At 48.3% G+C, this 24,838-nt stretch overlaps 20 non-coding genes across 20 annotated transcripts; all 20 read right to left on the bottom strand.

Moving 5' to 3' along the window:
- Window positions 1–1,207: 1,207 nt before the first annotated feature.
- TRNAV-AAC (transfer RNA valine (anticodon AAC)) lies at window positions 1,208–1,280 on the bottom strand. The gene has a single exon. It is a non-coding gene; the product is annotated as a tRNA-Val (tRNA).
- A 1,517-nt stretch (window positions 1,281–2,797) lies between these two features.
- TRNAV-UAC (transfer RNA valine (anticodon UAC)) lies at window positions 2,798–2,870 on the bottom strand. The gene has a single exon. It is a non-coding gene; the product is annotated as a tRNA-Val (tRNA).
- Window positions 2,871–3,314: 444 nt separating this feature from the next.
- On the bottom strand, window positions 3,315–3,386 carry TRNAP-UGG (transfer RNA proline (anticodon UGG)). The gene has a single exon. It is a non-coding gene; the product is annotated as a tRNA-Pro (tRNA).
- Window positions 3,387–4,722: 1,336 nt separating this feature from the next.
- On the bottom strand, window positions 4,723–4,795 carry TRNAV-AAC (transfer RNA valine (anticodon AAC)). The gene has a single exon. It is a non-coding gene; the product is annotated as a tRNA-Val (tRNA).
- A 1,517-nt stretch (window positions 4,796–6,312) lies between these two features.
- TRNAV-UAC (transfer RNA valine (anticodon UAC)) lies at window positions 6,313–6,385 on the bottom strand. Its single transcript has one exon. It is a non-coding gene; the product is annotated as a tRNA-Val (tRNA).
- Window positions 6,386–6,829: 444 nt separating this feature from the next.
- Window positions 6,830–6,901, bottom strand: TRNAP-UGG (transfer RNA proline (anticodon UGG)). Its single transcript has one exon. It is a non-coding gene; the product is annotated as a tRNA-Pro (tRNA).
- A 1,336-nt stretch (window positions 6,902–8,237) lies between these two features.
- On the bottom strand, window positions 8,238–8,310 carry TRNAV-AAC (transfer RNA valine (anticodon AAC)). The gene has a single exon. It is a non-coding gene; the product is annotated as a tRNA-Val (tRNA).
- A 1,517-nt stretch (window positions 8,311–9,827) lies between these two features.
- Window positions 9,828–9,900, bottom strand: TRNAV-UAC (transfer RNA valine (anticodon UAC)). Its single transcript has one exon. It is a non-coding gene; the product is annotated as a tRNA-Val (tRNA).
- A 444-nt stretch (window positions 9,901–10,344) lies between these two features.
- On the bottom strand, window positions 10,345–10,416 carry TRNAP-UGG (transfer RNA proline (anticodon UGG)). The gene has a single exon. It is a non-coding gene; the product is annotated as a tRNA-Pro (tRNA).
- Window positions 10,417–11,752: 1,336 nt separating this feature from the next.
- On the bottom strand, window positions 11,753–11,825 carry TRNAV-AAC (transfer RNA valine (anticodon AAC)). Its single transcript has one exon. It is a non-coding gene; the product is annotated as a tRNA-Val (tRNA).
- A 1,517-nt stretch (window positions 11,826–13,342) lies between these two features.
- Window positions 13,343–13,415, bottom strand: TRNAV-UAC (transfer RNA valine (anticodon UAC)). Its single transcript has one exon. It is a non-coding gene; the product is annotated as a tRNA-Val (tRNA).
- Window positions 13,416–15,267: 1,852 nt separating this feature from the next.
- TRNAV-AAC (transfer RNA valine (anticodon AAC)) lies at window positions 15,268–15,340 on the bottom strand. The gene has a single exon. It is a non-coding gene; the product is annotated as a tRNA-Val (tRNA).
- Window positions 15,341–16,857: 1,517 nt separating this feature from the next.
- TRNAV-UAC (transfer RNA valine (anticodon UAC)) lies at window positions 16,858–16,930 on the bottom strand. Its single transcript has one exon. It is a non-coding gene; the product is annotated as a tRNA-Val (tRNA).
- A 444-nt stretch (window positions 16,931–17,374) lies between these two features.
- On the bottom strand, window positions 17,375–17,446 carry TRNAP-UGG (transfer RNA proline (anticodon UGG)). Its single transcript has one exon. It is a non-coding gene; the product is annotated as a tRNA-Pro (tRNA).
- Window positions 17,447–18,781: 1,335 nt separating this feature from the next.
- TRNAV-AAC (transfer RNA valine (anticodon AAC)) lies at window positions 18,782–18,854 on the bottom strand. The gene has a single exon. It is a non-coding gene; the product is annotated as a tRNA-Val (tRNA).
- A 1,517-nt stretch (window positions 18,855–20,371) lies between these two features.
- On the bottom strand, window positions 20,372–20,444 carry TRNAV-UAC (transfer RNA valine (anticodon UAC)). The gene has a single exon. It is a non-coding gene; the product is annotated as a tRNA-Val (tRNA).
- A 444-nt stretch (window positions 20,445–20,888) lies between these two features.
- Window positions 20,889–20,960, bottom strand: TRNAP-UGG (transfer RNA proline (anticodon UGG)). Its single transcript has one exon. It is a non-coding gene; the product is annotated as a tRNA-Pro (tRNA).
- Window positions 20,961–22,296: 1,336 nt separating this feature from the next.
- TRNAV-AAC (transfer RNA valine (anticodon AAC)) lies at window positions 22,297–22,369 on the bottom strand. Its single transcript has one exon. It is a non-coding gene; the product is annotated as a tRNA-Val (tRNA).
- A 1,517-nt stretch (window positions 22,370–23,886) lies between these two features.
- Window positions 23,887–23,959, bottom strand: TRNAV-UAC (transfer RNA valine (anticodon UAC)). The gene has a single exon. It is a non-coding gene; the product is annotated as a tRNA-Val (tRNA).
- Window positions 23,960–24,403: 444 nt separating this feature from the next.
- Window positions 24,404–24,475, bottom strand: TRNAP-UGG (transfer RNA proline (anticodon UGG)). Its single transcript has one exon. It is a non-coding gene; the product is annotated as a tRNA-Pro (tRNA).
- Window positions 24,476–24,838: the final 363 nt, after the last annotated feature.

Genomic DNA, 24,838 nt, shown 5'->3' with positions numbered 1-24,838 from the left:
AGCAAGGCAAGAGGTAGTCAAGAAGCCCTATGCTAGCAAGCTGAACTGTGGCGCTGATGAGAAAAGCAGACCCTTTCTGGTAGTTGTACGCCTCCGCAGGACCTGGGCCCTTGCACCGTAGACTTCCAGACCAGAAGCACTGAAGGGCCTGCCATCTCTTGCGCCTGAGCCAGAGGAGCATGCCTCTTGTATTCAAGTACACTTGCTCGCTCAGTGCTCGATCAGGCGAGATTTATATGAGTGCCTCACAGGCCTGAAACACTCACCTGGGAGACGCGGGGTGGCTGAATTCCCAGAATGGCCTTCGATAGGAAAATCACCTCCTTTCCTCCCGACTCATTTCAGAATTGGGTGAAAATCGCAAGACAGTGTTCAGGGGTGCATGGGTACTGCCTACTCCCAGCTGCCTCTCTGTCTTCTTCATGTTAATTTCAAGTCACAAGGAGGGACCATTGCCATTCTGCTCCGCCCACCTAACCAGGAAACCCAGGTTGAGCTTGTCTGCCTGTTGTTGTTGCAGGGGCAGTGCCTTCTCTGCCCAAAAGTGGCAGGAGAGCCTCACTTCAAACGATGGAATCAACTGCTTAAGTAGAAACCAGCATGGTAGTTACAGTGATAAGGTGCAGCTCTAACAGAAGGCGTGACTGAGATGCCCCTTCCAGAAATACATGGAATGCTGATTGAGGGCCCAGCCGGAGGGTTGTTGGATTTCTTTTCATATGCTACAGCAGCTTGCAAAGATAGTGTTGTGGGGAGCTGGCTGTGCAAGCAGAGGAAGATTTAAGGGCAGAAAATAGACCTATCAGAAGTGCGATTTGAACCCACAACTACATGAGCAAACCAGGATGCTTAGCTTAACTGAAGATCAAGCTCTCTTGAGGCTGCCACCTTAGACCACTCGGCCATCCTGACAGCTGAGTCTGTGTTTAGGTCTGACTCCTCAGTCTGCACTTGTCGATGCTGCCGCTTGCAATGTTCCTATCAAGGTGACAGGTTTAAAGGCCCCACAATATAACATGGCCAAGAAAAAAAAAAGTAAAAAACAGAATAAGAAACCAGGCACATGCACGACTACGCAAAGATGCAGATAACTTTTTACCGGCCTGCAATAGTAATACAAGTTTTACACAGGTCACAAGTTTTTAAAGGCCATGCCTGAGTGAGACTAAGCTTTTAGGGAGCAAACACAAAAGCGTACACTACCCATTGTTTCTGCCCGGTCTCGAACCGGGGACCTTTCGCGTGTTAGGCGAACGTGATAACCACTACACTACAGAAACAAGCAAGAGGGCTTGACTGAAGGAGCAAAATTCCCCTCATATGTTTGCCCGATTGCCTCTATACTTGATCAGCAGTTGCTCGCAAAGCGAGGAGTAAGTGTGAAAATTGCAGCGTTGTCAGCCAGCAAGCGTACACTCAGATGTACTGAAAAGTCACAGCTGCGGGTAGAGACAAATATCTGATGCCTAAATGCCTGAAACCAGAGCCTGTGAAAGCATCACACAGAGCACACTGAAAGCAAGCAGGAAGGAAGCCAAGGCATTGTGATCCTTTTTTTCTCCTGAGGCTAAAAATATTTTGCACAACAATGCTTTGAGTGGAATGAGGAATCTTCAAGCTTTGTGTATTTTGAGTAACATTTGTGTGTTTTCTGCTAAAAAGGGTGTGTTGGGGATTTGGACCCGGACACCAACGAGCGAGGGCACAGAAGCACCACTGCTCAGACCCTGCTCCTAGGGTTGAGGGCAGAGAGTGGGCGAATACATCGCAAGGCAAGAAAATGCACATGGTTCTCTCTTCTGCAATATGACTAGAGTCATTTCCATGGTCGTCATCGAACATGACATAAAACGCCTCTATCCTTTAGACCTTTTGGCCCATAATTACAAGAGGATGACTGAGTGAGACGCTCTGCCAAATTTGGCAGCCTCGCACTCAGTCATTTTCAAAATGCAGGGAAGCGCCGTATTTAGTAGAATACAGCGCACCCCTGTGCTTCCCTCTGCGCCAGCTCTAAATTAGCTGCCGAGCGCCAACGCAGCCATCCTTGCGCCATGGTACAAGGATGGCTGCGTTGAGGGGGAAATTGTTTTTGTTCAGGAAGGCACACCTTCCTGCACAACAGAAATCTTCAGTGGCGATATGTTCGTGCAGCACACATAGAAAGAGCAAAAATGAGGAGAAATGAAAACATTTCTGCTCGTTTCTCCACTATAACGACACCCATTGTATGGCGCTTGGATTTTGGCGCTGCCACAGATTTACAAAAACTCGTAAAACTGGAGCAGCATCAAAATGCTATGGTGTTGCAGTGGCCCACCCAGAGCAACGCCCATTGCACGCCCCTTCCAGGGAAAGGGCTGCGTGTGAAGGGGCCGTATTTACAAGGTGGTGTTAAGCCACAAAACGTGGTTGAACGGCGTCTTGTAAATACGGCACAGTACATAGTGCCACCGGGGCGTCACTAAAGATGATGTGCCGGTGGCGATAGGGCCTTGTAAGTCTGGCCCTTTCTTTGCTCAAGGTGTATGTTCTTGGTGAAGGTAGGAAAGCCATTTTCGCTCTCATACCTTCCTTCGCTGGCTTGACCACAGTAGGCCCAGGCTTCAATGGAAAGGTCAAAAAGGGAGCAACTGACTGCCGTAAGGTGTATCGTCTTCTCTTGGTGAGTTGAGACCGATGCCCTTGGAGCATAGTACCTCACGATGGTGAGGGATAGACACAGCCTCTTTAATTTCAATTTACCTGTCAGGTGAGGTGGTAAATGCAAATAATGTGATAAAGCACAGCAACTTGCTGTTTCTGCCTGGCCTCGAACCAGGGACCTTTCGCGTGTAAGGCGAACGTGATAACCACTACACTACAGAAACAGACATGCCTGCTTACTTGCTTCATGTGGCTATGCATTGGACTGGAACCACTGCACTGGAAACAGACACACCTGCTTTCTTTATGTGGCTATGCTTTGGACTGGAATGCAAGGACTAAGGGACAATATTCATGACGCTCAAAGCTGAGCCTTTCTGACAGGATCTCTTCCTTTGGAAGAAAGGAACTGGGATCACTTTCATTCCAAGAGGTGATTTCAAAACCAGCCCTGCAATTACTTTGGAGAAGCACTGTGCATTTCATGTTCCAACGAGAAGTGCTGCTCCAACACAAAAAAGCAGTTAGAAAGAAATCCCGCACTCCTTCATCATGCCGAACTGCCTCGACACCAGTAGAAAGCATGCAATGCATTCCACCATGGCATCTTACAAGAGTGGAAAGCAGAAATACTCCTGTTTAAAAACAGATCGAACCTATGAAGGCACAGGCTCGTCTGGGATTTGAACCCGGGACCTCTCACACCCAAAGCGAGAATCATACCCCTAGACCAACGAGCCTGCTGCTGCAAAAGCCTTTCAAACATCTTCTGAAGTGTCTTTGTGAAAAAGCAGGGCCACTTGGAGACTCTCCTTCTAAGCGTGCCATAGCAATTGATGTTTTGTGCCAAGGGTTTTTTTTTTGCCTCTAGCAAGGCAAGAGGTAGTCAAGAAGCCCTATGCTAGCAAGCTGAACTGTGGCGCTGATGAGAAAAGCAGACCCTTTCTGGTAGTTGTACGCCTCCGCAGGACCTGGGCCCTTGCACCGTAGACTTCCAGACCAGAAGCACTGAAGGGCCTGCCATCTCTTGCGCCTGAGCCAGAGGAGCATGCCTCTTGTATTCAAGTACACTTGCTCGCTCAGTGCTCGATCAGGCGAGATTTATAGGAGTGCCTCACAGGCCTGAAACACTCACCTGGGAGACGCGGGGTGGCTGAATTCCCAGAATGGCCTTCGATAGGAAAATCACCTCCTTTCCTCCCGACTCATTTCAGAATTGGGTGAAAATCGCAAGACAGTGTTCAGGGGTGCATGGGTACTGCCTACTCCCAGCTGCCTCTCTGTCTTCTTCATGTTAATTTCAAGTCACAAGGAGGGACCATTGCCATTCTGCTCCGCCCACCTAACCAGGAAACCCAGGTTGAGCTTGTCTGCCTGTTGTTGTTGCAGGGGCAGTGCCTTCTCTGCCCAAAAGTGGCAGGAGAGCCTCACTTCAAACGATGGAATCAACTGCTTAAGTAGAAACCAGCATGGTAGTTACAGTGATAAGGTGCAGCTCTAACAGAAGGCGTGACTGAGATGCCCCTTCCAGAAATACATGGAATGCTGATTGAGGGCCGAGCCGGAGGGTTGGTGGATTTCTTTTCATATGCTACAGCAGCTTGCAAAGATAGTGTTGTGGGGAGCTGGCTGTGCAAGCAGAGGAAGATTTAAGGGCAGAAAATAGACCTATCAGAAGTGCGATTTGAACCCACAACTACATGAGCAAACCAGGATGCTTAGCTTAACTGAAGATCAAGCTCTCTTGAGGCTGCCGCCTTAGACCACTCGGCCATCCTGACAGCTGAGTCTGTGTTTAGGTCTGACTCCTCAGTCTGCACTTGTCGATGCTGCCGCTTGCAATGTTCCTATCAAGGTGACAGGTTTAAAGGCCCCACAATATAACATGGCCAAGAAAAAAAAAAGAAAAAAACAGAATAAGAAACCAGGCACATGCACGACTACGCAAAGATGCAGATAACTTTTTACCGGCCTGCAATAGTAATACAAGTTTTACACAGGTCACAAGTTTTTAAAGGCCATGCCTGAGTGAGACTAAGCTTTTAGGGAGCAAACACAAAAGCGTACACTACCCATTGTTTCTGCCCGGTCTCGAACCGGGGACCTTTCGCGTGTTAGGCGAACGTGATAACCACTACACTACAGAAACAAGCAAGAGGGCTTGACTGAAGGAGCAAAATTCCCCTCATATGTTTGCCCGATTGCCTCTATACTTGATCAGCAGTTGCTCGCAAAGCGAGGAGTAAGTGTGAAAATTGCAGCGTTGTCAGCCAGCAAGCGTACACTCAGATGTACTGAAAAGTCACAGCTGCGGGTAGAGACAAATATCTGATGCCTAAATGCCTGAAACCAGAGCCTGTGAAAGCATCACACAGAGCACACTGAAAGCAAGCAGGAAGGAAGCCAAGGCATTGTGATCCTTTTTTTCTCCTGAGGCTAAAAATATTTTGCACAACAATGCTTTGAGTGGAATGAGGAATCTTCAAGCTTTGTGTATTTTGAGTAAAATTTGTGTGTTTTCTGCTAAAAAGGGTGTGTTGGGGATTTGGACCCGGACACCAACGAGCGAGGGCACAGAAGCACCACTGCTCAGACCCTGCTCCTAGGGTTGAGGGCAGAGAGTGGGCGAATACATCGCAAGGCAAGAAAATGCACATGGTTCTCTCTTCTGCAATATGACTAGAGTCATTTCCATGGTCGTCATCGAACATGACATAAAACGCCTCTATCCTTTAGACCTTTTGGCCCATAATTACAAGAGGATGACTGAGTGAGACGCTCTGCCAAATTTGGCAGCCTCGCACTCAGTCATTTTCAAAATGCAGGGAAGCGCCGTATTTAGTAGAATACAGCGCACCCCTGTGCTTCCCTCTGCGCCAGCTCTAAATTAGCTGCCGAGCACCAACGCAGCCATCCTTGCGCCATGGTACAAGGATGGCTGCGTTGAGGGGGAAATTGTTTTTGTTCAGGAAGGCACACCTTCCTGCACAACAGAAATCTTCAGTGGCGATATGTTCGTGCAGCACACATAGAAAGAGCAAAAATGAGGAGAAATGAAAACATTTCTGCTCGTTTCTCCACTATAACGACACCCATTGTATGGCGCTTGGATTTTGGCGCTGCCACAGATTTACAAAAACTCGTAAAACTGGAGCAGCATCAAAATGCTATGGTGTTGCAGTGGCCCACCCAGAGCAACGCCCATTGCACGCCCCTTCCAGGGAAAGGGCTGCGTGTGAAGGGGCCGTATTTACAAGGTGGTGTTAAGCCACAAAACATGGTTGAACGGCGTCTTGTAAATACGGCACAGTACATAGTGCCACCGGGGCGTCACTAAAGATGATGTGCCGGTGGCGATAGGGCCTTGTAAGTCTGGCCCTTTCTTTGCTCAAGGTGTAGGTTCTTGGTGAAGGTAGGAAAGCCATTTTCGCTCTCATACCTTCCTTCGCTGGCTTGACCACAGTAGGCCCAGGCTTCAATGGAAAGGTCAAAAAGGGAGCAACTGACTGCCGTAAGGTGTATCGTCTTCTCTTGGTGAGTTGAGACCGATGCCCTTGGAGCATAGTACCTCACGATGGTGAGGGATAGACACAGCCTCTTTAATTTCAATTTACCTGTCAGGTGAGGTGGTAAATGCAAATAATGTGATAAAGCACAGCAACTTGCTGTTTCTGCCTGGCCTCGAACCAGGGACCTTTCGCGTGTAAGGCGAACGTGATAACCACTACACTACAGAAACAGACATGCCTGCTTACTTGCTTCATGTGGCTATGCATTGGACTGGAACCACTGCACTGGAAACAGACACACCTGCTTTCTTTATGTGGCTATGCTTTGGACTGGAATGCAAGGACTAAGGGACAATATTCATGACGCTCAAAGCTGAGCCTTTCTGACAGGATCTCTTCCTTTGGAAGAAAGGAACTGGGATCACTTTCATTCCAAGAGGTGATTTCAAAACCAGCCCTGCAATTACTTTGGAGAAGCACTGTGCATTTCATGTTCCAACGAGAAGTGCTGCTCCAACACAAAAAAGCAGTTAGAAAGAAATCCCGCACTCCTTCATCATGCCGAACTGCCTCGACACCAGTAGAAAGCATGCAATGCATTCCACCATGGCATCTTACAAGAGTGGAAAGCAGAAATACTCCTGTTTAAAAACAGATCGAACCTATGAAGGCACAGGCTCGTCTGGGATTTGAACCCGGGACCTCTCACACCCAAAGCGAGAATCATACCCCTAGACCAACGAGCCTGCTGCTGCAAAAGCCTTTCAAACATCTTCTGAAGTGTCTTTGTGAAAAAGCAGGGCCACTTGGAGACTCTCCTTCTAAGCGTGCCATAGCAATTGATGTTTTGTGCCAAGGGTTTTTTTTTTGCCTCTAGCAAGGCAAGAGGTAGTCAAGAAGCCCTATGCTAGCAAGCTGAACTGTGGCGCTGATGAGAAAAGCAGACCCTTTCTGGTAGTTGTACGCCTCCGCAGGACCTGGGCCCTTGCACCGTAGACTTCCAGACCAGAAGCACTGAAGGGCCTGCCATCTCTTGCGCCTGAGCCAGAGGAGCATGCCTCTTGTATTCAAGTACACTTGCTCGCTCAGTGCTCGATCAGGCGAGATTTATATGAGTGCCTCACAGGCCTGAAACACTCACCTGGGAGACGCGGGGTGGCTGAATTCCCAGAATGGCCTTCGATAGGAAAATCACCTCCTTTCCTCCCGACTCATTTCAGAATTGGGTGAAAATCGCAAGACAGTGTTCAGGGGTGCATGGGTACTGCCTACTCCCAGCTGCCTCTCTGTCTTCTTCATGTTAATTTCAAGTCACAAGGAGGGACCATTGCCATTCTGCTCCGCCCACCTAACCAGGAAACCCAGGTTGAGCTTGTCTGCCTGTTGTTGTTGCAGGGGCAGTGCCTTCTCTGCCCAAAAGTGGCAGGAGAGCCTCACTTCAAACGATGGAATCAACTGCTTAAGTAGAAACCAGCATGGTAGTTACAGTGATAAGGTGCAGCTCTAACAGAAGGCGTGACTGAGATGCCCCTTCCAGAAATACATGGAATGCTGATTGAGGGCCCAGCCGGAGGGTTGTTGGATTTCTTTTCATATGCTACAGCAGCTTGCAAAGATAGTGTTGTGGGGAGCTGGCTGTGCAAGCAGAGGAAGATTTAAGGGCAGAAAATAGACCTATCAGAAGTGCGATTTGAACCCACAACTACATGAGCAAACCAGGATGCTTAGCTTAACTGAAGATCAAGCTCTCTTGAGGCTGCCGCCTTAGACCACTCGGCCATCCTGACAGCTGAGTCTGTGTTTAGGTCTGACTCCTCAGTCTGCACTTGTCGATGCTGCCGCTTGCAATGTTCCTATCAAGGTGACAGGTTTAAAGGCCCCACAATATAACATGGCCAAGAAAAAAAAAAGTAAAAAACAGAATAAGAAACCAGGCACATGCACGACTACGCAAAGATGCAGATAACTTTTTACCGGCCTGCAATAGTAATACAAGTTTTACACAGGTCACAAGTTTTTAAAGGCCATGCCTGAGTGAGACTAAGCTTTTAGGGAGCAAACACAAAAGCGTACACTACCCATTGTTTCTGCCCGGTCTCGAACCGGGGACCTTTCGCGTGTTAGGCGAACGTGATAACCACTACACTACAGAAACAAGCAAGAGGGCTTGACTGAAGGAGCAAAATTCCCCTCATATGTTTGCCCGATTGCCTCTATACTTGATCAGCAGTTGCTCGCAAAGCGAGGAGTAAGTGTGAAAATTGCAGCGTTGTCAGCCAGCAAGCGTACACTCAGATGTACTGAAAAGTCACAGCTGCGGGTAGAGACAAATATCTGATGCCTAAATGCCTGAAACCAGAGCCTGTGAAAGCATCACACAGAGCACACTGAAAGCAAGCAGGAAGGAAGCCAAGGCATTGTGATCCTTTTTTTCTCCTGAGGCTAAAAATATTTTGCACAACAATGCTTTGAGTGGAATGAGGAATCTTCAAGCTTTGTGTATTTTGAGTAACATTTGTGTGTTTTCTGCTAAAAAGGGTGTGTTGGGGATTTGGACCCGGACACCAACGAGCGAGGGCACAGAAGCACCACTGCTCAGACCCTGCTCCTAGGGTTGAGGGCAGAGAGTGGGCGAATACATCGCAAGGCAAGAAAATGCACATGGTTCTCTCTTCTGCAATATGACTAGAGTCATTTCCATGGTCGTCATCGAACATGACATAAAACGCCTCTATCCTTTAGACCTTTTGGCCCATAATTACAAGAGGATGACTGAGTGAGACGCTCTGCCAAATTTGGCAGCCTCGCACTCAGTCATTTTCAAAATGCAGGGAAGCGCCGTATTTAGTAGAATACAGCGCACCCCTGTGCTTCCCTCTGCGCCAGCTCTAAATTAGCTGCCGAGCGCCAACGCAGCCATCCTTGCGCCATGGTACAAGGATGGCTGCGTTGAGGGGGAAATTGTTTTTGTTCAGGAAGGCACACCTTCCTGCACAACAGAAATCTTCAGTGGCGATATGTTCGTGCAGCACACATAGAAAGAGCAAAAATGAGGAGAAATGAAAACATTTCTGCTCGTTTCTCCACTATAACGACACCCATTGTATGGCGCTTGGATTTTGGCGCTGCCACAGATTTACAAAAACTCGTAAAACTGGAGCAGCATCAAAATGCTATGGTGTTGCAGTGGCCCACCCAGAGCAACGCCCATTGCACGCCCCTTCCAGGGAAAGGGCTGCGTGTGAAGGGGCCGTATTTACAAGGTGGTGTTAAGCCACAAAACGTGGTTGAACGGCGTCTTGTAAATACGGCACAGTACATAGTGCCACCGGGGCGTCACTAAAGATGATGTGCCGGTGGCGATAGGGCCTTGTAAGTCTGGCCCTTTCTTTGCTCAAGGTGTATGTTCTTGGTGAAGGTAGGAAAGCCATTTTCGCTCTCATACCTTCCTTCGCTGGCTTGACCACAGTAGGCCCAGGCTTCAATGGAAAGGTCAAAAAGGGAGCAACTGACTGCCGTAAGGTGTATCGTCTTCTCTTGGTGAGTTGAGACCGATGCCCTTGGAGCATAGTACCTCACGATGGTGAGGGATAGACACAGCCTCTTTAATTTCAATTTACCTGTCAGGTGAGGTGGTAAATGCAAATAATGTGATAAAGCACAGCAACTTGCTGTTTCTGCCTGGCCTCGAACCAGGGACCTTTCGCGTGTAAGGCGAACGTGATAACCACTACACTACAGAAACAGACATGCCTGCTTACTTGCTTCATGTGGCTATGCATTGGACTGGAACCACTGCACTGGAAACAGACACACCTGCTTTCTTTATGTGGCTATGCTTTGGACTGGAATGCAAGGACTAAGGGACAATATTCATGACGCTCAAAGCTGAGCCTTTCTGACAGGATCTCTTCCTTTGGAAGAAAGGAACTGGGATCACTTTCATTCCAAGAGGTGATTTCAAAACCAGCCCTGCAATTACTTTGGAGAAGCACTGTGCATTTCATGTTCCAACGAGAAGTGCTGCTCCAACACAAAAAAGCAGTTAGAAAGAAATCCCGCACTCCTTCATCATGCCGAACTGCCTCGACACCAGTAGAAAGCATGCAATACATTCCACCATGGCATCTTACAAGAGTGGAAAGCAGAAATACTCCTGTTTAAAAACAGATCGAACCTATGAAGGCACAGGCTCGTCTGGGATTTGAACCCGGGACCTCTCACACCCAAAGCGAGAATCATACCCCTAGACCAACGAGCCTGCTGCTGCAAAAGCCTTTCAAACATCTTCTGAAGTGTCTTTGTGAAAAAGCAGGGCCACTTGGAGACTCTCCTTCTAAGCGTGCCATAGCAATTGATGTTTTGTGCCAAGGGTTTTTTTTTTGCCTCTAGCAAGGCAAGAGGTAGTCAAGAAGCCCTATGCTAGCAAGCTGAACTGTGGCGCTGATGAGAAAAGCAGACCCTTTCTGGTAGTTGTACGCCTCCGCAGGACCTGGGCCCTTGCACCGTAGACTTCCAGACCAGAAGCACTGAAGGGCCTGCCATCTCTTGCGCCTGAGCCAGAGGAGCATGCCTCTTGTATTCAAGTACACTTGCTCGCTCAGTGCTCGATCAGGCGAGATTTATAGGAGTGCCTCACAGGCCTGAAACACTCACCTGGGAGACGCGGGGTGGCTGAATTCCCAGAATGGCCTTCGATAGGAAAATCACCTCCTTTCCTCCCGACTCATTTCAGAATTGGGTGAAAATCGCAAGACAGTGTTCAGGGGTGCATGGGTACTGCCTACTCCCAGCTGCCTCTCTGTCTTCTTCATGTTAATTTCAAGTCACAAGGAGGGACCATTGCCATTCTGCTCCGCCCACCTAACCAGGAAACCCAGGTTGAGCTTGTCTGCCTGTTGTTGTTGCAGGGGCAGTGCCTTCTCTGCCCAAAAGTGGCAGGAGAGCCTCACTTCAAACGATGGAATCAACTGCTTAAGTAGAAACCAGCATGGTAGTTACAGTGATAAGGTGCAGCTCTAACAGAAGGCGTGACTGAGATGCCCCTTCCAGAAATACATGGAATGCTGATTGAGGGCCCAGCCGGAGGGTTGTTGGATTTCTTTTCATATGCTACAGCAGCTTGCAAAGATAGTGTTGTGGGGAGCTGGCTGTGCAAGCAGAGGAAGATTTAAGGGCAGAAAATAGACCTATCAGAAGTGCGATTTGAACCCACAACTACATGAGCAAACCAGGATGCTTAGCTTAACTGAAGATCAAGCTCTCTTGAGGCTGCCGCCTTAGACCACTCGGCCATCCTGACAGCTGAGTCTGTGTTTAGGTCTGACTCCTCAGTCTGCACTTGTCGATGCTGCCGCTTGCAATGTTCCTATCAAGGTGACAGGTTTAAAGGCCCCACAATATAACATGGCCAAGAAAAAAAAAAGTAAAAAACAGAATAAGAAACCAGGCACATGCACGACTACGCAAAGATGCAGATAACTTTTTACCGGCCTGCAATAGTAATACAAGTTTTACACAGGTCACAAGTTTTTAAAGGCCATGCCTGAGTGAGACTAAGCTTTTAGGGAGCAAACACAAAAGCGTACACTACCCATTGTTTCTGCCCGGTCTCGAACCGGGGACCTTTCGCGTGTTAGGCGAACGTGATAACCACTACACTACAGAAACAAGCAAGAGGGCTTGACTGAAGGAGCAAAATTCCCCTCATATGTTTGCCCGATTGCCTCTATACTTGATCAGCAGTTGCTCGCAAAGCGAGGAGTAAGTGTGAAAATTGCAGCGTTGTCAGCCAGCAAGCGTACACTCAGATGTACTGAAAAGTCACAGCTGCGGGTAGAGACAAATATCTGATGCCTAAATGCCTGAAACCAGAGCCTGTGAAAGCATCACACAGAGCACACTGAAAGCAAGCAGGAAGGAAGCCAAGGCATTGTGATCCTTTTTTTCTCCTGAGGCTAAAAATATTTTGCACAACAATGCTTTGAGTGGAATGAGGAATCTTCAAGCTTTGTGTATTTTGAGTAAAATTTGTGTGTTTTCTGCTAAAAAGGGTGTGTTGGGGATTTGGACCCGGACACCAACGAGCGAGGGCACAGAAGCACCACTGCTCAGACCCTGCTCCTAGGGTTGAGGGCAGAGAGTGGGCGAATACATCGCAAGGCAAGAAAATGCACATGGTTCTCTCTTCTGCAATATGACTAGAGTCATTTCCATGGTCGTCATCGAACATGACATAAAACGCCTCTATCCTTTAGACCTTTTGGCCCATAATTACAAGAGGATGACTGAGTGAGACGCTCTGCCAAATTTGGCAGCCTCGCACTCAGTCATTTTCAAAATGCAGGGAAGCGCCGTATTTAGTAGAATACAGCGCACCCCTGTGCTTCCCTCTGCGCCAGCTCTAAATTAGCTGCCGAGCGCCAACGCAGCCATCCTTGCGCCATGGTACAAGGATGGCTGCGTTGAGGGGGAAATTGTTTTTGTTCAGGAAGGCACACCTTCCTGCACAACAGAAATCTTCAGTGGCGATATGTTCGTGCAGCACACATAGAAAGAGCAAAAATGAGGAGAAATGAAAACATTTCTGCTCGTTTCTCCACTATAACGACACCCATTGTATGGCGCTTGGATTTTGGCGCTGCCACAGATTTACAAAAACTCGTAAAACTGGAGCAGCATCAAAATGCTATGGTGTTGCAGTGGCCCACCCAGAGCAACGCCCATTGCACGCCCCTTCCAGGGAAAGGGCTGCGTGTGAAGGGGCCGTATTTACAAGGTGGTGTTAAGCCACAAAACGTGGTTGAACGGCGTCTTGTAAATACGGCACAGTACATAGTGCCACCGGGGCGTCACTAAAGATGATGTGCCGGTGGCGATAGGGCCTTGTAAGTCTGGCCCTTTCTTTTCTCAAGGTGTATGTTCTTGGTGAAGGTAGGAAAGCCATTTTCGCTCTCATACCTTCCTTCGCTGGCTTGACCACAGTAGGCCCAGGCTTCAATGGAAAGGTCAAAAAGGGAGCAACTGACTGCCGTAAGGTGTATCGTCTTCTCTTGGTGAGTTGAGACCGATGCCCTTGGAGCATAGTACCTCACGATGGTGAGGGATAGACACAGCCTCTTTAATTTCAATTTACCTGTCAGGTGAGGTGGTAAATGCAAATAATGTGATAAAGCACAGCAACTTGCTGTTTCTGCCTGGCCTCGAACCAGGGACCTTTCGCGTGTAAGGCGAACGTGATAACCACTACACTACAGAAACAGACATGCCTGCTTACTTGCTTCATGTGGCTATGCATTGGACTGGAACCACTGCACTGGAAACAGACACACCTGCTTTCTTTATGTGGCTATGCTTTGGACTGGAATGCAAGGACTAAGGGACAATATTCATGACGCTCAAAGCTGAGCCTTTCTGACAGGATCTCTTCCTTTGGAAGAAAGGAACTGGGATCACTTTCATTCCAAGAGGTGATTTCAAAACCAGCCCTGCAATTACTTTGGAGAAGCACTGTGCATTTCATGTTCCAACGAGAAGTGCTGCTCCAACACAAAAAAGCAGTTAGAAAGAAATCCCGCACTCCTTCATCATGCCGAACTGCCTCGACACCAGTAGAAAGCATGCAATGCATTCCACCATGGCATCTTACAAGAGTGGAAAGCAGAAATACTCCGGTTTAAAAACAGATCGAACCTATGAAGGCACAGGCTCGTCTGGAATTTGAACCCGGGACCTCTCACACCCAAAGCGAGAATCATACCCCTAGACCAACGAGCCTGCTGCTGCAAAAGCCTTTCAAACATCTTCTGAAGTGTCTTTGTGAAAAAGCAGGGCCACTTGGAGACTCTCCTTCTAAGCGTGCCATAGCAATTGATGTTTTGTGCCAAGGGTTTTTTTTTTGCCTCTAGCAAGGCAAGAGGTAGTCAAGAAGCCCTATGCTAGCAAGCTGAACTGTGGCGCTGATGAGAAAAGCAGACCCTTTCTGGTAGTTGTACGCCTCCGCAGGACCTGGGCCCTTGCACCGTAGACTTCCAGACCAGCAGCACTGAAGGGCCTGCCATCTCTTGCGCCTGAGCCAGAGGAGCATGCCTCTTGTATTCAAGTACACTTGCTCGCTCAGTGCTCGATCAGGCGAGATTTATATGAGTGCCTCACAGGCCTGAAACACTCACCTGGGAGACGCGGGGTGGCTGAATTCCCAGAATGGCCTTCGATAGGAAAATCACCTCCTTTCCTCCCGACTCATTTCAGAATTGGGTGAAAATCGCAAGACAGTGTTCAGGGGTGCATGGGTACTGCCTACTCCCAGCTGCCTCTCTGTCTTCTTCATGTTAATTTCAAGTCACAAGGAGGGACCATTGCCATTCTGCTCCGCCCACCTAACCAGGAAACCCAGGTTGAGCTTGTCTGCCTGTTGTTGTTGCAGGGGCAGTGCCTTCTCTTTTCAAAAGTGGCAGGAGAGCCTCACTTCAAACGATGGAATCAACTGCTTAAGTAGAAACCAGCATGGTAGTTACAGTGATAAGGTGCAGCTCTAACAGAAGGCGTGACTGAGATGCCCCTTCCAGAAATACATGGAATGCTGATTGAGGGCCCAGCCGGAGGGTTGGTGGATTTCTTTTCATATGCTACAGCAGCTTGCAAAGATAGTGTTGTGGGGAGCTGGCTGTGCAAGCAGAGGAAGATTTAAGGGCAGAAAATAGACCTATCAGAAGTGCGATTTGAACCCACAACTACATGAGCAAACCAGGATGCTTAGCTTAACTGAAGATCAAGCTCTCTTGAGGCTGCCGCCTTAGACCACTCGGCCATCCTGACAGCTGAGTCTGTGTTTAGGTCTGACTCCTCAGTCTGCACTTGTCGATGCTGCCGCTTGCAATGTTCCTATCAAGGTGACAGGTTTAAAGGCCCCACAATATAACATGGCCAAGAAAAAAAAAAGTAAAAAACAGAATAAGAAACCAGGCACATGCACGACTACGCAAAGATGCAGATAACTTTTTACCGGCCTGCAATAGTAATACAAGTTTTACACAGGTCACAAGTTTTTAAAGGCCATGCCTGAGTGAGACTAAGCTTTTAGGGAGCAAACACAAAAGCGTACACTACCCATTGTTTCTGCCCGGTCTCGAACCGGGTACCTTTCGCGTGTTAGGCGAACGTGATAACCACTACACTACAGAAACAAGCAAGAGGGCTTGACTGAAGGAGCAAAATTCCCCTCATATGTTTGCCCGATTGCCTCTATACTTGATCAGCAGTTGCTCGCAAAGCGAGGAGTAAGTGTGAAAATTGCAGCGTTGTCAGCCAGCAAGCGTACACTCAGATGTACTGAAAAGTCACAGCTGCGGGTAGAGACAAATATCTGATGCCTAAATGCCTGAAACCAGAGCCTGTGAAAGCATCACACAGAGCACACTGAAAGCAAGCAGGAAGGAAGCCAAGGCATTGTGATCCTTTTTTTCTCCTGAGGCTAAAAATATTTTGCACAACAATGCTTTGAGTGGAATGAGGAATCTTCAAGCTTTGTGTATTTTGAGTAAAATTTGTGTGTTTTCTGCTAAAAAGGGTGTGTTGGGGATTTGGACCCGGACACCAACGAGCGAGGGCACAGAAGCACCACTGCTCAGACCCTGCTGCTAGGGTTGAGGGCAGAGAGTGGGCGAATACATCGCAAGGCAAGAAAATGCACATGGTTCTCTCTTCTGCAATATGACTAGAGTCATTTCCATGGTCGTCATCGAACATGACATAAAACGCCTCTATCCTTTAGACCTTTTGGCCCATAATTACAAGAGGATGACTGAGTGAGACGCTCTGCCAAATTTGGCAGCCTCGCACTCAGTCATTTTCAAAATGCAGGGAAGCGCCGTATTTAGTAGAATACAGCGCACCCCTGTGCTTCCCTCTGCGCCAGCTCTAAATTAGCTGCCGAGCGCCAACGCAGCCATCCTTGCGCCATGGTACAAGGATGGCTGCGTTGAGGGGGAAATTGTTTTTGTTCAGGAAGGCACACCTTCCTGCACAACAGAAATCTTCAGTGGCGATATGTTCGTGCAGCACACATAGAAAGAGCAAAAATGAGGAGAAATGAAAACATTTCTGCTCGTTTCTCCACTATAACGACACCCATTGTATGGCGCTTGGATTTTGGCGCTGCCACAGATTTACAAAAACTCGTAAAACTGGAGCAGCATCAAAATGCTATGGTGTTGCAGTGGCCCACCCAGAGCAACGCCCATTGCACGCCCCTTCTAGGGAAAGGGCTGCGTGTGAAGGGGCCGTATTTACAAGGTGGTGTTAAGCCACAAAACGTGGTTGAACGGCGTCTTGTAAATACGGCACAGTACATAGTGCCACCGGGGCGTCACTAAAGATGATGTGCCGGTGGCGATAGGGCCTTGTAAGTCTGGCCCTTTCTTTGCTCAAGGTGTATGTTCTTGGTGAAGGTAGGAAAGCCATTTTCGCTCTCATACCTTCCTTCGCTGGCTTGACCACAGTAGGCCCAGGCTTCAATGGAAAGGTCAAAAAGGGAGCAACTGACTGCCGTAAGGTGTATCGTCTTCTCTTGGTGAGTTGAGACCGATGCCCTTGGAGCATAGTACCTCACGATGGTGAGGGATAGACACAGCCTCTTTAATTTCAATTTACCTGTCAGGTGAGGTGGTAAATGCAAATAATGTGATAAAGCACAGCAACTGGCTGTTTCTGCCTGGCCTCGAACCAGGGACCTTTCGCGTGTAAGGCGAACGTGATAACCACTACACTACAGAAACAGACATGCCTGCTTACTTGCTTCATGTGGCTATGCATTGGACTGGAACCACTGCACTGGAAACAGACACACCTGCTTTCTTTATGTGGCTATGCTTTGGACAGGAATGCAAGGACTAAGGGACAATATTCATGACGCTCAAAGCTGAGCCTTTCTGACAGGATCTCTTCCTTTGGAAGAAAGGAACTGGGATCACTTTCATTCCAAGAGGTGATTTCAAAACCAGCCCTGCAATTACTTTGGAGAAGCACTGTGCATTTCATGTTCCAACGAGAAGTGCTGCTCCAACACAAAAAAGCAGTTAGAAAGAAATCCCGCACTCCTTCATCATGCCGAACTGCCTCGACACCAGTAGAAAGCATGCAATGCATTCCACCATGGCATCTTACAAGAGTGGAAAGCAGAAATACTCCTGTTTAAAAACAGATCGAACCTATGAAGGCACAGGCTCGTCTGGGATTTGAACCCGGGACCTCTCACACCCAAAGCGAGAATCATACCCCTAGACCAACGAGCCTGCTGCTGCAAAAGCCTTTCAAACATCTTCTGAAGTGTCTTTGTGAAAAAGCAGGGCCACTTGGAGACTCTCCTTCTAAGCGTGCCATAGCAATTGATGTTTTGTGCCAAGGTTTTTTTTTTTGCCTCTAGCAAGGCAAGAGGTAGTCAAGAAGCCCTATGCTAGCAAGCTGAACTGTGGCGCTGATGAGAAAAGCAGACCCTTTCTGGTAGTTGTACGCCTCCGCAGGACCTGGGCCCTTGCACCATAGACTTCCAGACCAGAAGCACTGAAGGGCCTGCCATCTCTTGCGCCTGAGCCAGAGGAGCATGCCTCTTGTATTCAAGTACACTTGCTCGCTCAGTGCTCGATCAGGCGAGATTTATATGAGTGCCTCACAGGCCTGAAACACTCACCTGGGAGACGCGGGGTGGCTGAATTCCCAGAATGGCCTTCGATAGGAAAATCACCTCCTTTCCTCCCGACTCATTTCAGAATTGGGTGAAAATCGCAAGACAGTGTTCAGGGGTGCATGGGTACTGCCTACTCCCAGCTGCCTCTCTGTCTTCTTCATGTTAATTTCAAGTCACAAGGAGGGACCATTGCCATTCTGCTCCGCCCACCTAACCAGGAAACCCAGGTTGAGCTTGTCTGCCTGTTGTTGTTGCAGGGGCAGTGCCTTCTCTTTTCAAAAGTGGCAGGAGAGCCTCACTTCAAACGATGGAATCAACTGCTTAAGTAGAAACCAGCATGGTAGTTACAGTGATAAGGTGCAGCTCTAACAGAAGGCGTGACTGAGATGCCCCTTCCAGAAATACATGGAATGCTGATTGAGGGCCCAGCCGGAGGGTTGGTGGATTTCTTTTCATATGCTACAGCAGCTTGCAAAGATAGTGTTGTGGGGAGCTGGCTGTGCAAGCAGAGGAAGATTTAAGGGCAGAAAATAGACCTATCAGAAGTGCGATTTGAACCCACAACTACATGAGCAAACCAGGATGCTTAGCTTAACTGAAGATCAAGCTCTCTTGAGGCTGCCGCCTTAGACCACTCGGCCATCCTGACAGCTGAGTCTGTGTTTAGGTCTGACTCCTCAGTCTGCACTTGTCGATGCTGCCGCTTGCAATGTTCCTATCAAGGTGACAGGTTTAAAGGCCCCACAATATAACATGGCCAAGAAAAAAAAAAGAAAAAAACAGAATAAGAAACCAGGCACATGCACGACTACGCAAAGATGCAGATAACTTTTTACCGGCTGCAATAGTAATACAAGTTTTACACAGGTCACAAGTTTTTAAAGGCCATGCCTGAGTGAGACTAAGCTTTTAGGGAGCAAACACAAAAGCGTACACTACCCATTGTTTCTGCCCGGTCTCGAACCGGGGACCTTTCGCGTGTTAGGCGAACGTGATAACCACTACACTACAGAAACAAGCAAGAGGGCTTGACTGAAGGAGCAAAATTCCCCTCATATGTTTGCCCGATTGCCTCTATACTTGATCAGCAGTTGCTCGCAAAGCGAGGAGTAAGTGTGAAAATTGCAGCGTTTTCAGCCAGCAAGCGTACACTCAGATGTACTGAAAAGTCACAGCTGCGGGTAGAGACAAATATCTGATGCCTAAATGCCTGAAACCAGAGCCTGTGAAAGCATCACACAGAGCACACTGAAAGCAAGCAGGAAGGAAGCCAAGGCATTGTGATCCTTTTTTTCTCCTGAGGCTAAAAATATTTTGCACAACAATGCTTTGAGTGGAATGAGGAATCTTCAAGCTTTGTGTATTTTGAGTAAAATTTGTGTGTTTTCTGCTAAAAAGGGTGTGTTGGGGATTTGGACCCGGACACCAACGAGCGAGGGCACAGAAGCACCACTGCTCAGACCCTGCTCCTAGGGTTGAGGGCAGAGAGTGGGCGAATACATCGCAAGGCAAGAAAATGCACATGGTTCTCTCTTCTGCAATATGACTAGAGTCATTTCCATGGTCGTCATCGAACATGACATAAAACGCCTCTATCCTTTAGACCTTTTGGCCCATAATTACAAGAGGATGACTGAGTGAGACGCTCTGCCAAATTTGGCAGCCTCGCACTCAGTCATTTTCAAAATGCAGGGAAGCGCCGTATTTAGTAGAATACAGCGCACCCCTGTGCTTCCCTCTGCGCCAGCTCTAAATTAGCTGCCGAGCGCCAACGCAGCCATCCTTGCGCCATGGTACAAGGATGGCTGCGTTGAGGGGGAAATTGTTTTTGTTCAGGAAGGCACACCTTCCTGCACAACAGAAATCTTCAGTGGCGATATGTTCGTGCAGCACACATAGAAAGAGCAAAAATGAGGAGAAATGAAAACATTTCTGCTCGTTTCTCCACTATAACGACACCCATTGTATGGCGCTTGGATTTTGGCGCTGCCACAGATTTACAAAAACTCGTAAAACTGGAGCAGCATCAAAATGCTATGGTGTTGCAGTGGCCCACCCAGAGCAACGCCCATTGCACGCCCCTTCCAGGGAAAGGGCTGCGTGTGAAGGGGCCGTATTTACAAGGTGGTGTTAAGCCACAAAACGTGGTTGAACGGCGTCTTGTAAATACGGCACAGTACATAGTGCCACCGGGGCGTCACTAAAGATGATGTGCCGGTGGCGATAGGGCCTTGTAAGTCTGGCCCTTTCTTTGCTCAAGGTGTATGTTCTTGGTGAAGGTAGGAAAGCCATTTTCGCTCTCATACCTTCCTTCGCTGGCTTGACCACAGTAGGCCCAGGCTTCAATGGAAAGGTCAAAAAGGGAGCAACTGACTGCCGTAAGGTGTATCGTCTTCTCTTGGTGAGTTGAGACCGATGCCCTTGGAGCATAGTACCTCACGATGGTGAGGGATAGACACAGCCTCTTTAATTTCAATTTACCTGTCAGGTGAGGTGGTAAATGCAAATAATGTGATAAAGCACAGCAACTTGCTGTTTCTGCCTGGCCTCGAACCAGGGACCTTTCGCGTGTAAGGCGAACGTGATAACCACTACACTACAGAAACAGACATGCCTGCTTACTTGCTTCATGTGGCTATGCATTGGACTGGAACCACTGCACTGGAAACAGACACACCTGCTTTCTTTATGTGGCTATGCTTTGGACAGGAATGCAAGGACTAAGGGACAATATTCATGACGCTCAAAGCTGAGCCTTTCTGACAGGATCTCTTCCTTTGGAAGAAAGGAACTGGGATCACTTTCATTCCAAGAGGTGATTTCAAAACCAGCCCTGCAATTACTTTGGAGAAGCACTGTGCATTTCATGTTCCAACGAGAAGTGCTGCTCCAACACAAAAAAGCAGTTAGAAAGAAATCCCGCACTCCTTCATCATGCCGAACTGCCTCGACACCAGTAGAAAGCATGCAATGCATTCCACCATGGCATCTTACAAGAGTGGAAAGCAGAAATACTCCTGTTTAAAAACAGATCGAACCTATGAAGGCACAGGCTCGTCTGGGATTTGAACCCGGGACCTCTCACACCCAAAGCGAGAATCATACCCCTAGACCAACGAGCCTGTTGCTGCAAAAGCCTTTCAAACATCTTCTGAAGTGTCTTTGTGAAAAAGCAGGGCCACTTGGAGACTCTCCTTCTAAGCGTGCCATAGCAATTGATGTTTTGTGCCAAGGGTTTTTTTTTTGCCTCTAGCAAGGCAAGAGGTAGTCAAGAAGCCCTATGCTAGCAAGCTGAACTGTGGCGCTGATGAGAAAAGCAGACCCTTTCTGGTAGTTGTACGCCTCCGCAGGACCTGGGCCCTTGCACCGTAGACTTCCAGACCAGAAGCACTGAAGGGCCTGCCATCTCTTGCGCCTGAGCCAGAGGAGCATGCCTCTTGTATTCAAGTACACTTGCTCGCTCAGTGCTCGATCAGGCGAGATTTATTTGAGTGCCTCACAGGCCTGAAACACTCACCTGGGAGACGCGGGGTGGCTGAATTCCCAGAATGGCCTTCGATAGGAAAATCACCTCCTTTCCTCCCGACTCATTTCAGAATTGGGTGAAAATCGCAAGACAGTGTTCAGGGGTGCATGGGTACTGCCTACTCCCAGCTGCCTCTCTGTCTTCTTCATGTTAATTTCAAGTCACAAGGAGGGACCATTGCCATTCTGCTCCGCCCACCTAACCAGGAAACCCAGGTTGAGCTTGTCTGCCTGTTGTTGTTGCAGGGGCAGTGCCTTCTCTGCCCAAAAGTGGCAGGAGAGCCTCACTTCAAACGATGGAATCAACTGCTTAAGTAGAAACCAGCATGGTAGTTACAGTGATAAGGTGCAGCTCTAACAGAAGGCGTGACTGAGATGCCCCTTCCAGAAATACATGGAATGCTGATTGAGGGCCCAGCCGGAGGGTTGGTGGATTTCTTTTCATATGCTACAGCAGCTTGCAAAGATAGTGTTGTGGGGAGCTGGCTGTGCAAGCAGAGGAAGATTTAAGGGCAGAAAATAGACCTATCAGAAGTGCGATTTGAACCCACAACTACATGAGCAAACCAGGATGCTTAGCTTAACTGAAGATCAAGCTCTCTTGAGGCTGCCGCCTTAGACCACTCGGCCATCCTGACAGCTGAGTCTGTGTTTAGGTCTGACTCCTCAGTCTGCACTTGTCGATGCTGCCGCTTGCAATGTTCCTATCAAGGTGACAGGTTTAAAGGCCCCACAATATAACATGGCCAAGAAAAAAAAAAGAAAAAAACAGAATAAGAAACCAGGCACATGCACGACTACGCAAAGATGCAGATAACTTTTTACCGGCCTGCAATAGTAATACAAGTTTTACAGAGGTCACAAGTTTTTAAAGGCCATGCCTGAGTGAGACTAAGCTTTTAGGGAGCAAACACAAAAGCGTACACTACCCATTGTTTCTGCCCGGTCTCGAACCGGGGACCTTTCGCGTGTTAGGCGAACGTGATAACCACTACACTACAGAAACAAGCAAGAGGGCTTGACTGAAGGAGCAAAATTCCCCTCATATGTTTGCCCGATTGCCTCTATACTTGATCAGCAGTTGCTCGCAAAGCGAGGAGTAAGTGTGAAAATTGCAGCGTTGTCAGCCAGCAAGCGTACACTCAGATGTACTGAAAAGTCACAGCTGCGGGTAGAGACAAATATCTGATGCCTAAATGCCTGAAACCAGAGCCTGTGAAAGCATCACACAGAGCACACTGAAAGCAAGCAGGAAGGAAGCCAAGGCATTGTGATCCTTTTTTTCTCCTGAGGCTAAAAATATTTTGCACAACAATGCTTTGAGTGGAATGAGGAATCTTCAAGCTTTGTGTATTTTGAGTAAAATTTGTGTGTTTTCTGCTAAAAAGGGTGTGTTGGGGATTTGGACCCGGACACCAACGAGCGAGGGCACAGAAGCACCACTGCTCAGACCCTGCTCCTAGGGTTGAGGGCAGAGAGTGGGCGAATACATCGCAAGGCAAGAAAATGCACATGGTTCTCTCTTCTGCAATATGACTAGAGTCATTTCCATGGTCGTCATCGAACATGACATAAAACGCCTCTATCCTTTAGACCTTTTGGCCCATAATTACAAGAGGATGACTGAGTGAGACGCTCTGCCAAATTTGGCAGCCTCGCACTCAGTCATTTTCAAAATGCAGGGAAGCGCCGTATTTAGTAGAATACAGCGCACCCCTGTGCTTCCCTCTGCGCCAGCTCTAAATTAGCTGCCGAGCGCCAACGCAGCCATCCTTGCGCCATGGTACAAGGATGGCTGCGTTGAGGGGGAAATTGTTTTTGTTCAGGAAGGCACACCTTCCTGCACAACAGAAATATTCAGTGGCGATATGTTCGTGCAGCACACATAGAAAGAGCAAAAATGAGGAGAAATGAAAACATTTCTGCTCGTTTCTCCACTATAACGACACCCATTGTATGGTGCTTGGATTTTGGCGCTGCCACAGATTTACAAAAACTCGTAAAACTGGAGCAGCATCAAAATGCTATGGTGTTGCAGTGGCCCACCCAGAGCAACGCCCATTGCACGCCCCTTCCAGGGAAAGGGCTGCGTGTGAAGGGGCCGTATTTACAAGGTGGTGTTAAGCCACAAAACGTGGTTGAACGGCGTCTTGTAAATACGGCACAGTACATAGTGCCACCGGGGCGTCACTAAAGATGATGTGCCGGTGGCGATAGGGCCTTGTAAGTCTGGCCCTTTCTTTGCTCAAGGTGTATGTTCTTGGTGAAGGTAGGAAAGCCATTTTCGCTCTCATACCTTCCTTCGCTGGCTTGACCACAGTAGGCCCAGGCTTCAATGGAAAGGTCAAAAAGGGAGCAACTGACTGCCGTAAGGTGTATCGTCTTCTCTTGGTGAGTTGAGACCGATGCCCTTGGAGCGTAGTACCTCACGATGGTGAGGGATAGACACAGCCTCTTTAATTTCAATTTACCTGTCAGGTGAGGTGGTAAATGCAAATAATGTGATAAAGCACAGCAACTTGCTGTTTCTGCCTGGCCTCGAACCAGGGACCTTTCGCGTGTAAGGCGAACGTGATAACCACTACACTACAGAAACAGACATGCCTGCTTACTTGCTTCATGTGGCTATGCATTGGACTGGAACCACTGCACTGGAAACAGACACACCTGCTTTCTTTATGTGGCTATGCTTTGGACTGGAATGCAAGGACTAAGGGACAATATTCATGACGCTCAAAGCTGAGCCTTTCTGACAGGATCTCTTCCTTTGGAAGAAAGGAACTGGGATCACTTTCATTCCAAGAGGTGATTTCAAAACCAGCCCTGCAATTACTTTGGAGAAGCACTGTGCATTTCATGTTCCAACGAGAAGTGCTGCTCCAACACAAAAAAGCAGTTAGAAAGAAATCCCGCACTCCTTCATCATGCCGAACTGCCTCGACACCAGTAGAAAGCATGCAATGCATTCCACCATGGCATCTTACAAGAGTGGAAAGCAGAAATACTCCTGTTTAAAAACAGATCGAACCTATGAAGGCACGGGCTCGTCCGGGATTTGAACCCGGGACCTCTCACACCCAAAGCAAGAGTCATACCCCTAGACCAACGAGCCTGCTGCTGCAAAAGCCTTTCAAACATCTTCTGAAGTGTCTTTGTGAAAAAGCAGGGCCACTTGGAGACTCTCCTTCTAAGCGTGCCATAGCAATTGATGTTTTGTGCCAAGGGTTTTTTTTTTGCCTCTAGCAAGGCAAGAGGTAGTCAAGAAGCCCTATGCTAGCAAGCTGAACTGTGGCGCTGATGAGAAAAGCAGACCCTTTCTGGTAGTTGTACGCCTCCGCAGGACCTGGGCCCTTGCACCGTAGACTTCCAGACCAGAAGCACTGAAGGGCCTGCCATCTCTTGCGCCTGAGCCAGAGGAGCACGCCTCTTGTATTCAAGTACACTTGCTCGCTCAGTGCTCGATCAGGCGAGATTT

Source organism: Pleurodeles waltl, unplaced genomic scaffold, assembly GCF_031143425.1.
Source record: "Pleurodeles waltl isolate 20211129_DDA unplaced genomic scaffold, aPleWal1.hap1.20221129 scaffold_91, whole genome shotgun sequence".
Lineage (NCBI taxonomy): Eukaryota > Metazoa > Chordata > Amphibia > Caudata > Salamandridae > Pleurodeles > Pleurodeles waltl.
Note: the sequence above shows the minus strand (reverse complement) of the source record. Positions and strands in the feature narration are given on the sequence as shown.